The following is a 12,841-nucleotide window of genomic DNA, read 5'->3' on the forward strand; positions in this document are numbered from 1 at the left end:
AAAACAAGACAAAAATCCACAAAACCTCAGCCCTGACTGTCCCCAAATCCTTTTGTACCCACTGTTCACTTCTTTTAGGACGAAAACTCATTCATGTAGCAGATGCTGATTGGGCCAGGCCTTGTGCTGGATTTTGGTAATGCCCTAGTAAGCAAGGCTACGATGGTCTCCTGCTCTCAGGGATGACATTTTTGCCTTAGTGCAATATTGGGTAAAGAGGTAGTAGCAGTCAACACTCAATGTAATCATTATGGGATGGTGAGGGAGGAGCACCCTTCAAGGAGCTTATCTCGTGGCTTGGGATAAAGGGACTCCCATACCTGTAAGTAGAGTTTAGGGGCTGGGCTGGTATCTCCAGAGGAGTTGGGGCCTAAGGAAACCGCATACACCCCTCCCCAAACCGTGGAGTCCAGCAGTGGCCAGCAGAGGGAGCCCAAAGTCCAGGACCGACTCACTCGGTAGCTGCTTATATAACCGGGAAAGCTGGGGGAGGAGAGCAAATGCCAGGCACGAGGCACATCACACACAGGCACATGTCCCCACTGAAGTCAAGGGGCTTCGCACAGACAGGTGCTGCGCACAAACCCAGCAGGGCAATGCTCAAACCACACGCACATGCAGCAAAGGAGAGCAAGATCGAGGTCAAAAGACTGGAAGGCACCCCTGTATCCATGCATCACTCCCAGAAGAAAACACAGGCTTAGGCAGTATCTCGACTGGTGTCCTGGGGTGGGGTGAGCAGAAAAGCAAGGGAGCCTTTCAGACAGTCTCAAGGTCAGACTAAGGCATGGAAAGGAAAGAAGCCTGGGATGGTAGAGTTGAGGATGCAGTAGTGACCCCTGGGACTCTGGCACCGCGGTGCGTAGCTGAGCTGGGTTGTCGCTTACCATCATTACCAGTTTTTCCACCCACATTTCCATGTACTACCACATGTGGGCAGACATCAGTCACCGGTCTTGCTTCATACGCTTATTTAACTCATTTTGCCTCCAGATGGCATATGCATGAGACATCTAGGTGACAGTAAGGTGCCATGAGTATCATTAAAAGTAATTAAGACCCAAGGTCTGCCCTAAAATGATTATAATGATTATGATCTGGCTGAACTATCATATGCTACAGTCACAGCCAGCAGGACAATGACCCTCATGTTCAAAGACAAGACTGTTGAGGTGAAATATTCTGCCCTGGGCTGGCTATGTAACACAATCTTATTTAGTCCTCAGAATAGCCTGTGAGCACCTTTCTCCACAGAAAACTAAGGCATGGAAGGGCTAGGGAATGTTAGACTTGTCTAATGTTAGATTCCTTGCAGTCTAAATTGAGATTTGCATCTAGGATCCCCTAGCCTGTTACACTGTAAAAGCAAATATCACAGAAGAAAGGAAAGAAGGAAGGAAGGAAGGAAGGAAGGAAGGAAGAAACCCTAGCACACACACACATATATACGCATAGAGCTATAGATACAGGTATTGCTGAATCAACCTGACAAGCACACAAAAGCTAATACAAAAATGACACAAACACACACCCTCACCTTAAATATGTGCAGCTTGGAGGGGCACTAAGGATCACACACAAGAATGCCCTGTGTTTGTGTTTACAAAGCCTTGACCTGGACTACAGTTTCCTCCCCAAAGGGAAAGTTCTCTGCTGAGAGGTCACAAAAGGGTCAGACTCAAAAGAAGAGCAAAACCCTCACCTGGACTACAAACTCGTGCAGAGAATGAAGCAGGTGCATAAGCAAATATAAACACGCAAGCATCATGCACACCCCAACACATTCCCAGACCCATAAAGATGCTCATTCCACCTCTTCTTCCTCCCCTGAGCCGTGTGTGCCCCCTTACAGTGTGTTCTCTCTGTCTCTGTCTCTCTGTCTGTCTGTCTGTCTGTCTCTCTGTCTGTCTCTCTGTCTCTGTGTATGTGTGTGTGTGTGTGTGTGTGTGTGTGTGTGTGGCTATGTAATGCAATCTTATTTAGTCCTCAGAATAACCTGTGAGCATTTTTCTCCACAGAAAACTAAGGCATGGAGGGGCTAGAGAACGTTAGACTTGTCCAGTGTTAGATTGTGTGTGTGTGTGTGTGTGTGTGTGTGTGTGTGTGTGTATGTGTGTGTGTGTGTGTGTGTGTGTCCTGGTCCCTCTTCTTGCCCTGACTGAGTGCACACTCCTAGGTCTCAAGCCCTGTGCCAAATGGGCAGCACAGTTGTTCAAGAATAGAGGAGCTACTATGCTACTTGGGCCTTGGCATGACCTGATCCTGACCCACTGAGTGGGCCCAGCCATTTCTGCACCCAGGATGAGCGCCAACTGCTTCCCACTTTGGAATGCCGCACACGGATCCCTCTGAGCTGGAATCCCCTGAGCCTTCTCCCGGGCCAAGTCCTGTGTTCCCTACTCCTGTAGTGTAGGTATCCGGGCTCCACCCCCAAGGCTCCTTGTTCTCCTCTGTCCCCAGCCAGCTGAGAAGGAACAGCTGGTTCAGACTTCCATCTGGAGCTGAGGCCACCCTCACTCTCACTGTAGGAGTTCCCTAGTGGGGTAGACAGCAGTGAAGGCAGGGGGTCGCCGCCGCCGTGTGAGTAGACAGAGGTCTGCGGGCTGAGTGTAGATGAGCCTCAGGGGGCCAGAGGTGGTTAGCACCAGGTGACTGCCTCTGAGTCACCAGGTTGAGCAAGAGGCAAATTTGAAGAACAGGTCATTTATGGGTTTGACTGCCTCCCGCTGAGCGAGGTGAGGAGCAACAATGGCTAATGCTTACTGAAAGGCTGCTTTGTGCTGGGCGGGCGCTGTGTACACACTCCACACTCGCTCATTCAGTCCTCACCACAGCCTTGGAAGCGAAGAGCTGTGCTTACCTCTGTGTTAAGACCAGGAAACAAGCATTGAGACCTTGTGTAATTCACCCACGTCTGCTTAGCGAGCACTCTGCGGTACTCACAGGCAAAAGCAAACTGACTTCAGAGCTTGAATTTTCGGAACATAATTCTCCCTCCTGTACTGGAACCTACACACAGTGGTGTGTGTGTGTGTGTGTGTGTGTGTGTGTGTGTGTGTGTGTAGCACACAGTGGGTGTTCTGTAAATATTTCTTGACGGAACAAATGCAGCGCTGGAGGCCCCGGATAAGAGGAACAATGAGAGTTGTGTGCTGTGACTTCGAGGGAAAAAGAGGGAACGAGAGTGAATTTCGTGCACCCACACCGAAGACTCACTTCTCACTGTGGGGTTGCAGCCCCTCACAGCCTCCTGGGTGAGGGAAGAGCTGGAAAGCACTCCCAGGGGGAGAGGCTTCTCTGTTCTCCCCTCCGAGCAGAACAGAAGGCAGGGGGGTGTGAGGGGAGGTGTGGGAAGGGCTGCACAGCCAACCCATGCAGCTTCCCCCAGCTCGGAGCCTCCTGAGCTCTTACCTCCCTGGGTCTCAGCTGAGGGTCCTCCTCAGCCTCTTCCCTGCCGCTCCGCTCCTCGTCTGTTCTCCTTGTCCACCTGGACTCTGTAGGAGGCCAGTACCCCTTGGCTATTCTGGCTCAAGAGTGGACAATTCCCTTTTTGCTTGGTCCAACTGAAACAAGGGTGGAATTTTTCCAAAGGCTCTCTATTAGGAAAATAAAGGAAAAACAAAGCCAGAAATAAAAACTGCCAAAACAAAGAAACAGATGGAACAGTGGGGGTGAATGCACTGGCCATGGGAGTGAGTGTGAGTTGGGTCCTGATGTTTAAACAACCCGCAACACTCAACACTCTCTCTCTCTCTCTCTCTCTCTCTCTCTCTCTCTCTCTCTCTCTCTCTCTCTCTCTCTCTCTCTTTCGGCACCTGCTCTTGGCCCTTGGATGGCATTCTCCACCTCAAACTGTCTATACAGAGCTTGTTTCAATCGGCCTCCCTGTCCTGACTGAGCTGCTCAAGGCCACAGTCAATTCTTGCTCTGCCTGGCAAGGCCTGGAAGTTCAGCAGACATTTGCAGAGTGACTGAGCCGTGAGGGGGGTGACGAGAGGAAATCAGTCTTTTCTCTCTGGTTACCCTGTGGCCTCCGCGGTGGACACTTCCGTTTTCTCTGATCCTATCTCACTCTGACCACTTCCATCCAGAAACGAAAGTTTCTCCTTTTGTTTCAGAACTCAAACTTCTGTCTTTCAGAAATCAGGTAGCGAGGCTTCCTGGACGTCCTACTTAGGGCAAGCTCTGTGCTCCGAAGAGGGAAGATGATAGAATCACGTCCTGCTGAAAAAGAAAACTGCAGTCCAAAGGCGAGCACCTTGGAAATCAAGGGCAGAAAGCAATAGAACACAGGTTCACTGAGCACTTTTGTCCTCCACGCCGAGTTACTGACTACATACACAGGTTCAGAAAACATCTCGTCCAAATTGTGGTCCAGCCTAAGATTTATTTTCTGGGCATTCTGGCTCCATTTGTGGACAAGAAACCGGTGTCTGTGGCATGATATGGGTATGGAGGTCTAACCAGCTGCCAGCCGTGGTGACAGGGAACCCCAGTAAACAGGCACTGAATGTCAGCACAGAGGATACCATCTCTTGGTGTTCTTGGGGAGAAGGGGTCAGACAAAACAAACCTAAAATCTGAGGTCTGAGTAGGTGGGGCAAGGATGTCAGGGCTAGCCGGTAAGGCTTTGGGTAGACCTGGCTCTCACAGCCGGTGGGTGGCCTTCATCCGATCACTGACTGTCCCTAACTTCAGTTTTGTTATCTCTAGAATGGGAGTCACTACAGCATACACTACTGACTTCATTGTTTCCTGGCGATCGTCAAGAAGATAAATTATGATAAACGCTGGAGCACATGAGCAGCAGGGTGGGCCCAGCAGATAGGAGAGGAGAGCCCTCTCCACGGAGCCCAGGTCCTCTAACCCCCACGCCCTCTCCTCACTCAGTGACCCACTGTCTTCTTGTCTTACTGCTTCCTAAAGCAGTCTTCTTGGAAGAGGGTGGCTTGCTTTGTCCAAAGCTTCCTCGCTGCATAAGCCTCCTCAGTGTGGGATGAGGGGGTGCTGTTCCCGGGTTTGACCTGCTATTAAGATGGCTTTCTTAAGCTGGGCGATGGTGGCGCACGCCTTTAAGCCCAAGGCCAGCCTGGGCTACAGAGCGAAATCCAGGAAAGAAGATGGCTTTCTTTCTTTCTTTCTTTTTTTTTTTTTTTTTTTTTTTTTTGGTTTTTTGAGACAGGGTTTCTCTGTGTAGCTTTGCGCCTTTCCTGGAACTTGCTTTGGAGACCAGGCTGGCCTCGAACTCACAGAGATCTTCCTGCCTCTGCCTCTCGAGTGCTGGGATTAAAGGCGTGCGCCACCACCGCCTGGCTGAAGATGGCTTTCTTAAAGGTCACACCAGTTACTGCTGAGGTGGGAAAAAAAAAGTAATCAGTATTCATTTCCTCTTGCCACCTGAAACTTGGGCTTTGGAGTTCTTCGTTTTGCACCTTACAAGCATTCTGCTCTCAGCTGTAGGTCCTTTGGCTTGGTCTAGCTCTCCAATCTTTCTGGCCCCTCTGCCGCACCATCTTCTAGGCCAATGGTTCTCAGCCTTCCTAATGCTGTGGCCCCTTAACACAGTTCCTCATGTTGTGGTGACCCCCAACAATAAGGTTATTTCGTTACTATTTCACAACTGTGATTTTGCTACTGTTATGAATCATAATGTAAATATCTGATATGCAGGATCTCTGATATGCGACCCTTGTGAAAGGGTCATTTGACAGCCACACACACACACACACACACACACACACACACACACAAAGGGGTCGAAACCTACAGGGTGAGAACCACTGTTCTAGACCCTTCTTTGGCCTAGGTATTGAGCAAAGCTCTCCCTAAGACTCTTGGCCATGTGTCCTCCAGATCCCCTACTTTGGTGGTCTCTGTATCAGCAGCCCCCTCCGTGCAGGTGATTTCAGTAGCCCGTGCTCAGCGCCATTCTCCAGCCCTGTCTCCTTGACTCACGTGACTCCTCCTAGAGCCGGGACACACGACCTCAACCTTACCACGCACCACAGTGAAGTTATGACTTCTCTCCCAAACAATTTCCTTCCTTCCCTAGCCTATTTTAATAACTGCACAGCGTGCCCCAACCCTCAAGTCCTTCCTCCCTTGCCCTGGCAAACAAGCAGCTACCAAATCCTAAAGGTTCCTTCTCACCCATCCCCACCTCCTCACCCGTCACTCCCCCACTCATATAGCTGCTACCTATCTCTTCCTTCCAGCCCCACACCTCACACCCATGTGCACACACACACACACACCCCCTTCAATCAAAAGAATCTACCTAGGGCACAATTTGAATGAGATTATTTCTCTCCTCAAAAACTTTAAATGTCTCCATATTGTTGACAGCAATATTTTTCAAACTTTCTTGGTGGTAAAAATACAGACTCCCACTCCCCACCCTCGCCCTCATGAATCAGAACCTCTAAGAGCTGTGCCTGCTGCTCTGTATTTTTAACAAGCATCCAGGTGACTCTTACCACCACGGTTTTTATTTTGTGTTTTTCTAACGGAACACTGGCATTTAGGATAACACTTAGTCTGGCATTCCAGGCTCTCTGTACCTGCTTCCAGGATCGGCTTCACCGTCTCCTCTGTGTTCTGGATGCCGCTGCAGCCTCCTGTGCCAGAGCTCACGGCGTTTCCGCTCTCTGAGCCAGACCGCTCCTACCTATCAAGACCTAGCTAGAATGGCTAGAATGCCACCTCCTCCATGAAGATCTCCCTGATTCTTCCCACTGAGAATCATCACTCTCTTCTTGGAGCTGATGTCACCCTCTAGTCTAAGTGCAATTGTGTGCGATCAGCAGCCATTGCAGCCTGGATCACAGAGGCGTGCAACTGGCACTTTTCCCTCCCCTTTATCCTCTAGAGTGCTCTCTTTCTTGTCACAATTGTAGCCAGAAAACTTGGACCCAGAGCCGATCCTTTTCCATAGCAAAGATGTTCAATGTTCAGCCACTAGAACCAAATAGACTAGGTCTGAGTCCCAGGTCCCCCATTTGACTTAGCTATTTAGGAGCCGTGTGCCTCAGTTTCCCTGTCTGTAAAACAGAGTTGGTATGAGGACTAAATTAACATGCATTGTCTTTAGTTATGGAGCCTGGAGTACCCACTATCCAGGTGCTGACAGGTGCCACATCTCGTGAGAACCTGTTCCTGGTTTTCACTCAGCTATTGTGATGCTGCACCTCCACACGGTAACAAGCAAAGGGAGAGGGAACAGGCTGTACACAGAGAGCTCTTCTCATAAGGACACTCACCTGCATCTGGATGGCACTTGCTCACAGTCCTAGGACTCTGGCAGTCAAGGCGAAACCCACATAGGGAGACTCCCAGTTAAACAAAAAGGCAGTACAAGGCTCATCATGGAGCACCTCATTGTGTCATCACCTCCCAGAGGCCCCATCTCCTAATACTGTCACTCTGGAAGCTGAGATTTTTAGCCTGTGACAAAGTGAGGCTCGCTCGGTGCGTTAACTGCTTTTTCTGTCACGGTGACCAAATGCCTTGCATTGTTTGAAGGGACAGTCCACCGTGTTGAGGAAAGCATAGCAGCTCCAGAGGCAGCTGGTCACACTGTGTCCGCAGTCAGGAAGCAGAGAGAGATGAAAGCTGGTGCCTGGCACCCTTTCTCCTTTCCATTCAGTCCTAGACCTCCCCCCACCACACCCACACAATTGTGCTGTCCACTTTTGTTTTGATTTTTTGTTTTTGTTTTTTCAAGACAGGGTTTTCTCCGTGTAGCTTTGGAGCCTGTCCTGGAACTCACTCTGTAGACCAGGCTGGCCTCGAACTCACAGAAATCCACCTGCCTCTGCCTCCCCAGTGCTGGGGTTAAAGGTGTGCGCCACCATCACCTGGCTTGTGCCGCCCACTTTTACAGTGGGTCTTCCCGTCTCAGTCTACCCAATCTAGACTCTGGGTCGTGATGGTCTCTCCAGTATTGGCCCGGAATGGGGCATACAGAGGAGCTCAGACAAGCATGCCCAGAAGCTTGTCTCCTAGGCAACTCTAGACCCTGCCAAATTGACAGCCAAGGTTAGCCATCACATCCAACGTGCAGGGACAGCTAGTACTCACTCATCATTAGCTATGATACACAAGATATCTTGGGGACAGTCTGACTTAGTAACCCTCAACTCTGCCTGCCCACTGGAGAGCTTTGGGGACTCCAGAGGCCTGAGCCTGACCTCAGACAAATGATCCTTGGGGTGAGGCCCAGGTCTGGAACATGAACATGAGGCCAGGGTGGGAATCCTTCATTTTACCCACAGGAGGTGGAGGACTTATTCAAGTGTTCTTGGTAAGTACAGTAAGTTCTGCATTGAAATCCTTCCATCCCTCATAGCCAGTCCAGCACAACGTTTAGCACAAAGGCCCAGTCTTTGCTCCTGTACTGGTTGGATGGGAGCATCTCCCAAGGGGACCCATGGGGAGGGCAGAGCCTAGGGTGATGGGGCTGGAGAAGTTGGAGGAAGATTAAGGAAATGGAGAGAGAAGAGAGATCTCAAAGGCCCAGCGTGCACTCTGGGAAGACAGAATCAAAGGCTGGGGGATGGGGGATGGGGCTGGAGACTAAATCGCCTGGGGTTCGAGGGCTATAAGAGTGGGAATCTTGACTCTGGGTTGTGATGGTCTCTCCAGTATTGGCCCGGAGTGGGGCATACAGAGGAGCTCACCAAGTACATGTTGAATGCCTCGATGATGCAGTAGCATCAGAGGAACGCACACTGTTGAGTATGCCACGTTTCTATAGGGAAAAGATCCTGGGGAGCAAAATCGAGACACAAAGGAGGCCAAGCTCCCTAGAATTCTGCAAGTCCACCACAGGAGAGAGGTCATGGCTCTGGGTGGCAGATGTTTACAGGGTGTCCTGTCCTAGTCGGACATACAGAATGCCAAAGGGGACAAGCAGACAAATGGAACTGTATGCAGGGTGAAGAGGACGAGGCATGGTAAGGAGAGAAGGAGGCAGGCAGGAAGGAGGAGGCGAGGGGCCAGGCCAGGCTGCCTCTTGATAGGGAGAGCAGGGAGGGTGGAGAGCTCTGGGCCAGCGGCTGGGTCAGATCCTCAGCCAAAGCAAACTTACCTCAGGGGGCTGGGGGGCCATTCCTTCCCCACACAGATGGAATCAAAGGCAAATAGGAACCCTGCAGGGCCCAGCTGTGACCCCTGCTCCCAAACTCAGCAAGGCCCATTAACCCCTCCTCCCATCACTCCTAACAGACTTTCACAGCCCAAAGAATCCCTTGAAATAACCTCACCTAGTATTTGCTGCCTGAATGCCAGCCAAGAGATGCCAGGTTCCCCAGCCCAAAGAATACCCAGGCCCTGCCCACCTCCACAGTGGCTCTGTATAAAATATCAAGGTCATCTTTGCTTAAAAACAAAACAAAACAAAAAAAACGTAGGCCTTTCCTCATTTCTGTGCCCAGAGTTAAAGGGTCCAGACTCATTTCCTAGAATCACACTAATCAGAGTTGATACCTGTACCCCACTAACAGACAAGGCGGGAGCAATTGCCCCCTCATCTCCTCCAGAGTAACTGCAGGCTACTTCTACTGGTCCCCTGAGCTGGGCCATGAGTTAAGAGTAAATAGCCCAGAATTTGGGGAGCAGCAGAAGGGAAAAGGGATCTCAAAGGCTTTCTGGTGCTCGGTGCTCGTCACTCACACGGAAAGGTCAAGGCTAGCACCGAGCCCGCCCAAGGATCATACAAGTGGCTGGTGGACACGCTAGGACCTGACTTTCAGGCAAGTTCCCACTCTACCGGACCATGACCCTGACCCCAGAAAGGGCAGGTGAGAAACAGGCACAGAATACTGTGCATCACCATGCCTGAGAGAGCCGACCTACAAATGTTTTCCTTTTTAATCTCCTGAACACCTCCACCTGTGTGTCCCGCTGGGACCCAGTGTGGACCTTTCAAAGAAACAAAAAGAGCGAAACGGCAGTGGGTCAGAGGCCGACAGACCATGGGGACTGCTTCCCAGAGCCGTCCCCTTCTCTTTCCTGAATTCTATACAGTATGATTTGAATAATCCAAAGAGGACAATAAAAACCATCTGGGGAAAAGATTAAAGATGGCAGACCTCGGGAGAGTCTGAGGAAGAGAGCTTTTAGGAGCTACACTGAGTACACAGAAAAGAGAGACCAGGGAGAAAACAGAGGAACCGGTATCGAGGAAGAGATGAGAAAAAAACCCACACATGGTCCAGTGGGGAAACTCAGAGAGCAGCGGGCCTAGGGTAGCTATGTCTGTGACTTGGAGCCCAATATTCCCACTGCCAAGGCCACTGCAATCCGAGGGAACGGGAGCAGAGGACTAGGGAGAAAGGTGGAGTGAAAAAACGCCTTTTGGGGCACTAATTAAGGCCACCTCGGCCTTCTAGACACCCAACTAATTTTTCACCCCAAGATGGTCTTTCTTTGAAAGCAAAACAGTTCTCACCCACACCCCCCAGAAGGCTCCAGAAGCCGGGCAGAGGTGACAAGACCCGTTAGAAAGGAAGAAGAAAAGTGCAGGGAATGGGAGAGATGAGACAGTCCAGGAGGCTGGCAACGGGAGACCAGGCAAGAGGGACTGGAGCAGAGGAGTGGGGTGAGGGGGCGGGAGGAGGGACCGAGGGAGGGAGTGATGGAGCCTCTCCCAGCTCTTCCTTCCCTCCCACTCTCTCTTTCATGATCTTGAAACAACCTTCAAGTCTGGGCTGGAGGCCCCAGGAGGCCAGTCACTTAGGAAACAGAACTGTTTCCTTTACAAGTCCATCTGCAGCTGAGCGCCCACCCTCCCCCTTGCACACTCTCCCATGGATTCTCACGTACACCCACAGTCCTGCACAGGCTTCCCTGTAGCACACGTGCATGCCTGCACACGAACATGTGCACATCACACACTCCTGTGCAGATGACTAATGTGTAATAGATGGGCCACCCATCCGAGCAAGCACTGCCCTGTCCCCATCAACTGACGGTCTCTCTCATACAGTCTGAGTTGACTTCTAAACCTTGCTGTGTAGTTTACGGTAACCTTGAACTTCTGATCCTCCTGCCTCTACCTCCCAAGTACTGTGATTAGAGGCATGTTCTACAAGCCTCGGTTTAGGGTGTATTAGGGCTAGATCCCAGGGTTCCACGTTTGCTAGAAAGGCACTCTACCAACTGAGCCACCTGCCCAGACTGAAACTCCTTTGGAAGTAGCACTTGGTACATTCCTACCTACAGAATCTCACGCCGAAGTGTCCCCTTTGGGCATAACTAGCACCCCGCCACTAGGCTAGTACATGTCCCTAGCTCTCTCTGTTCCCTACCCCTGCATACACATACTTACTTCTCAGACCTCTGCCAAGCAAATGCGGCTCAGACCTTCTCTGTCCTCTGCCCGGTGACCTCTTTCTAGTCTGTTTTCTCTCAAGACCACTTCTGCCTTCCTACCCCCTGCTTTCCCATCTTTCTCTCTTCCTCCTTTGTTCCTTTCTTGACTCAAATGAGTCCCCCTGTCTGGCTCCACAGGTAGCCAACCCAGGCACAACAGGTCAGAGGGCCGGGGCGTCTACTCCCGCGGTGTCCTGGAGTCTGAGATAGACTCCCAGCGCCTCCACAGAGGGAGTGGCCAGGGAGGCAGGGGTGAGCAGCAGATGGCGGATGACCTGCCGAGCGCGTCACTTGTTGCAACCCCACGTGTGTGAGCAGCCGTGTCCTTGGGGCTGTGGTCACCCTAACGCAGGACATGGCAGGGAGCCCTAACAGCCTGTCCAAGCCGAGGAAGGGCACAGCCCTTTCCGTTATTGAGCCTGGCTACAGAGAGCAGGGCCAGGGCGTGGGAAGGACTGGGCAACACCGGAAAGTGCCCACGGGGGGGGGGGGGGGTGGGAGGAGGGGGGTGAACACAGGAGCTCAGAGCCTCGTGTTTCTCTTCTGTCTCACCTTGTATCTTGAAGAAGCTAGGGAGATTACTCAGGAACTCTAGCCCAGGAGTGTAGATGCCCCTTAACCCCAAGGGATCATCTATTCACCCCTAAATTCCACTACCCTTTGGATAAGTCTTCTAGAGTCTTCTTCACTACACATCACAGCTTCAGCAGCTCTCTATGTCCTTGACACACAGGGACTGCGTCCACTTCCTGTCACAATTTCCCAATCTCATCTATTCCAGACCCAAGTCCGAGGCCTGGAAGGGACCCCAGACCATGAGAAAATCCATGCGTGCTTATCCTGCCCATCCTTCGTGCCTAGGCCCAGGGGGAAGCAGCAGGGGCAGGTAGGATCTGACCCTGGGATGCCTGTAATGGAAAAAAATCTCAGCTGCAGATCCAGAGGGGGCCAGTTATTTAGGGAATTCAGATGTGAGCCCTGTGCCCTGAGAGTAGATTTCCTGGACAGGAGGTCTATAATCCCTCTACAGGGTGCTCTCTCCAGGGCCAGAGGGGGCCCAACCCAGCCAGCCCAGCCAGCGGGTACCTTAGGCCTCCAGCCAAAGCCCAGTTTCCCTCCCTCCTTCCTTTCCCAATCAGGGTTCTCAGACCTGCCCCTGCTCAGCGGGTGTCCACTCACTCCATCTCTGGGCCTAAGGAAACTGGATACTGTAGGAGAACCCTGTCCTCCGACTGCTCCTGGCAGGTGGGGGCAGGAATTTTTCTTCTCTGTCCCCCACCCTTATTCTTCGGCTCTTCATCAAATGAAATACACCAGCACCCCCAGAGCAGCTGGCACTGTCATGGGTTATTGGCTCTGTCCCGGTTTCTATTGAGTATAATGTTGAAGACACCTTCCCAGCTGGAAGTGAAGCCCCGCCCCCCCCAACCCCAGGTCCAACTTCCGGGATCTCCCATGCCTCTTTACA

This window comes from Peromyscus eremicus, chromosome 15, assembly GCF_949786415.1.
Source record: "Peromyscus eremicus chromosome 15, PerEre_H2_v1, whole genome shotgun sequence".
Taxonomy (NCBI): domain Eukaryota; kingdom Metazoa; phylum Chordata; class Mammalia; order Rodentia; family Cricetidae; genus Peromyscus; species Peromyscus eremicus.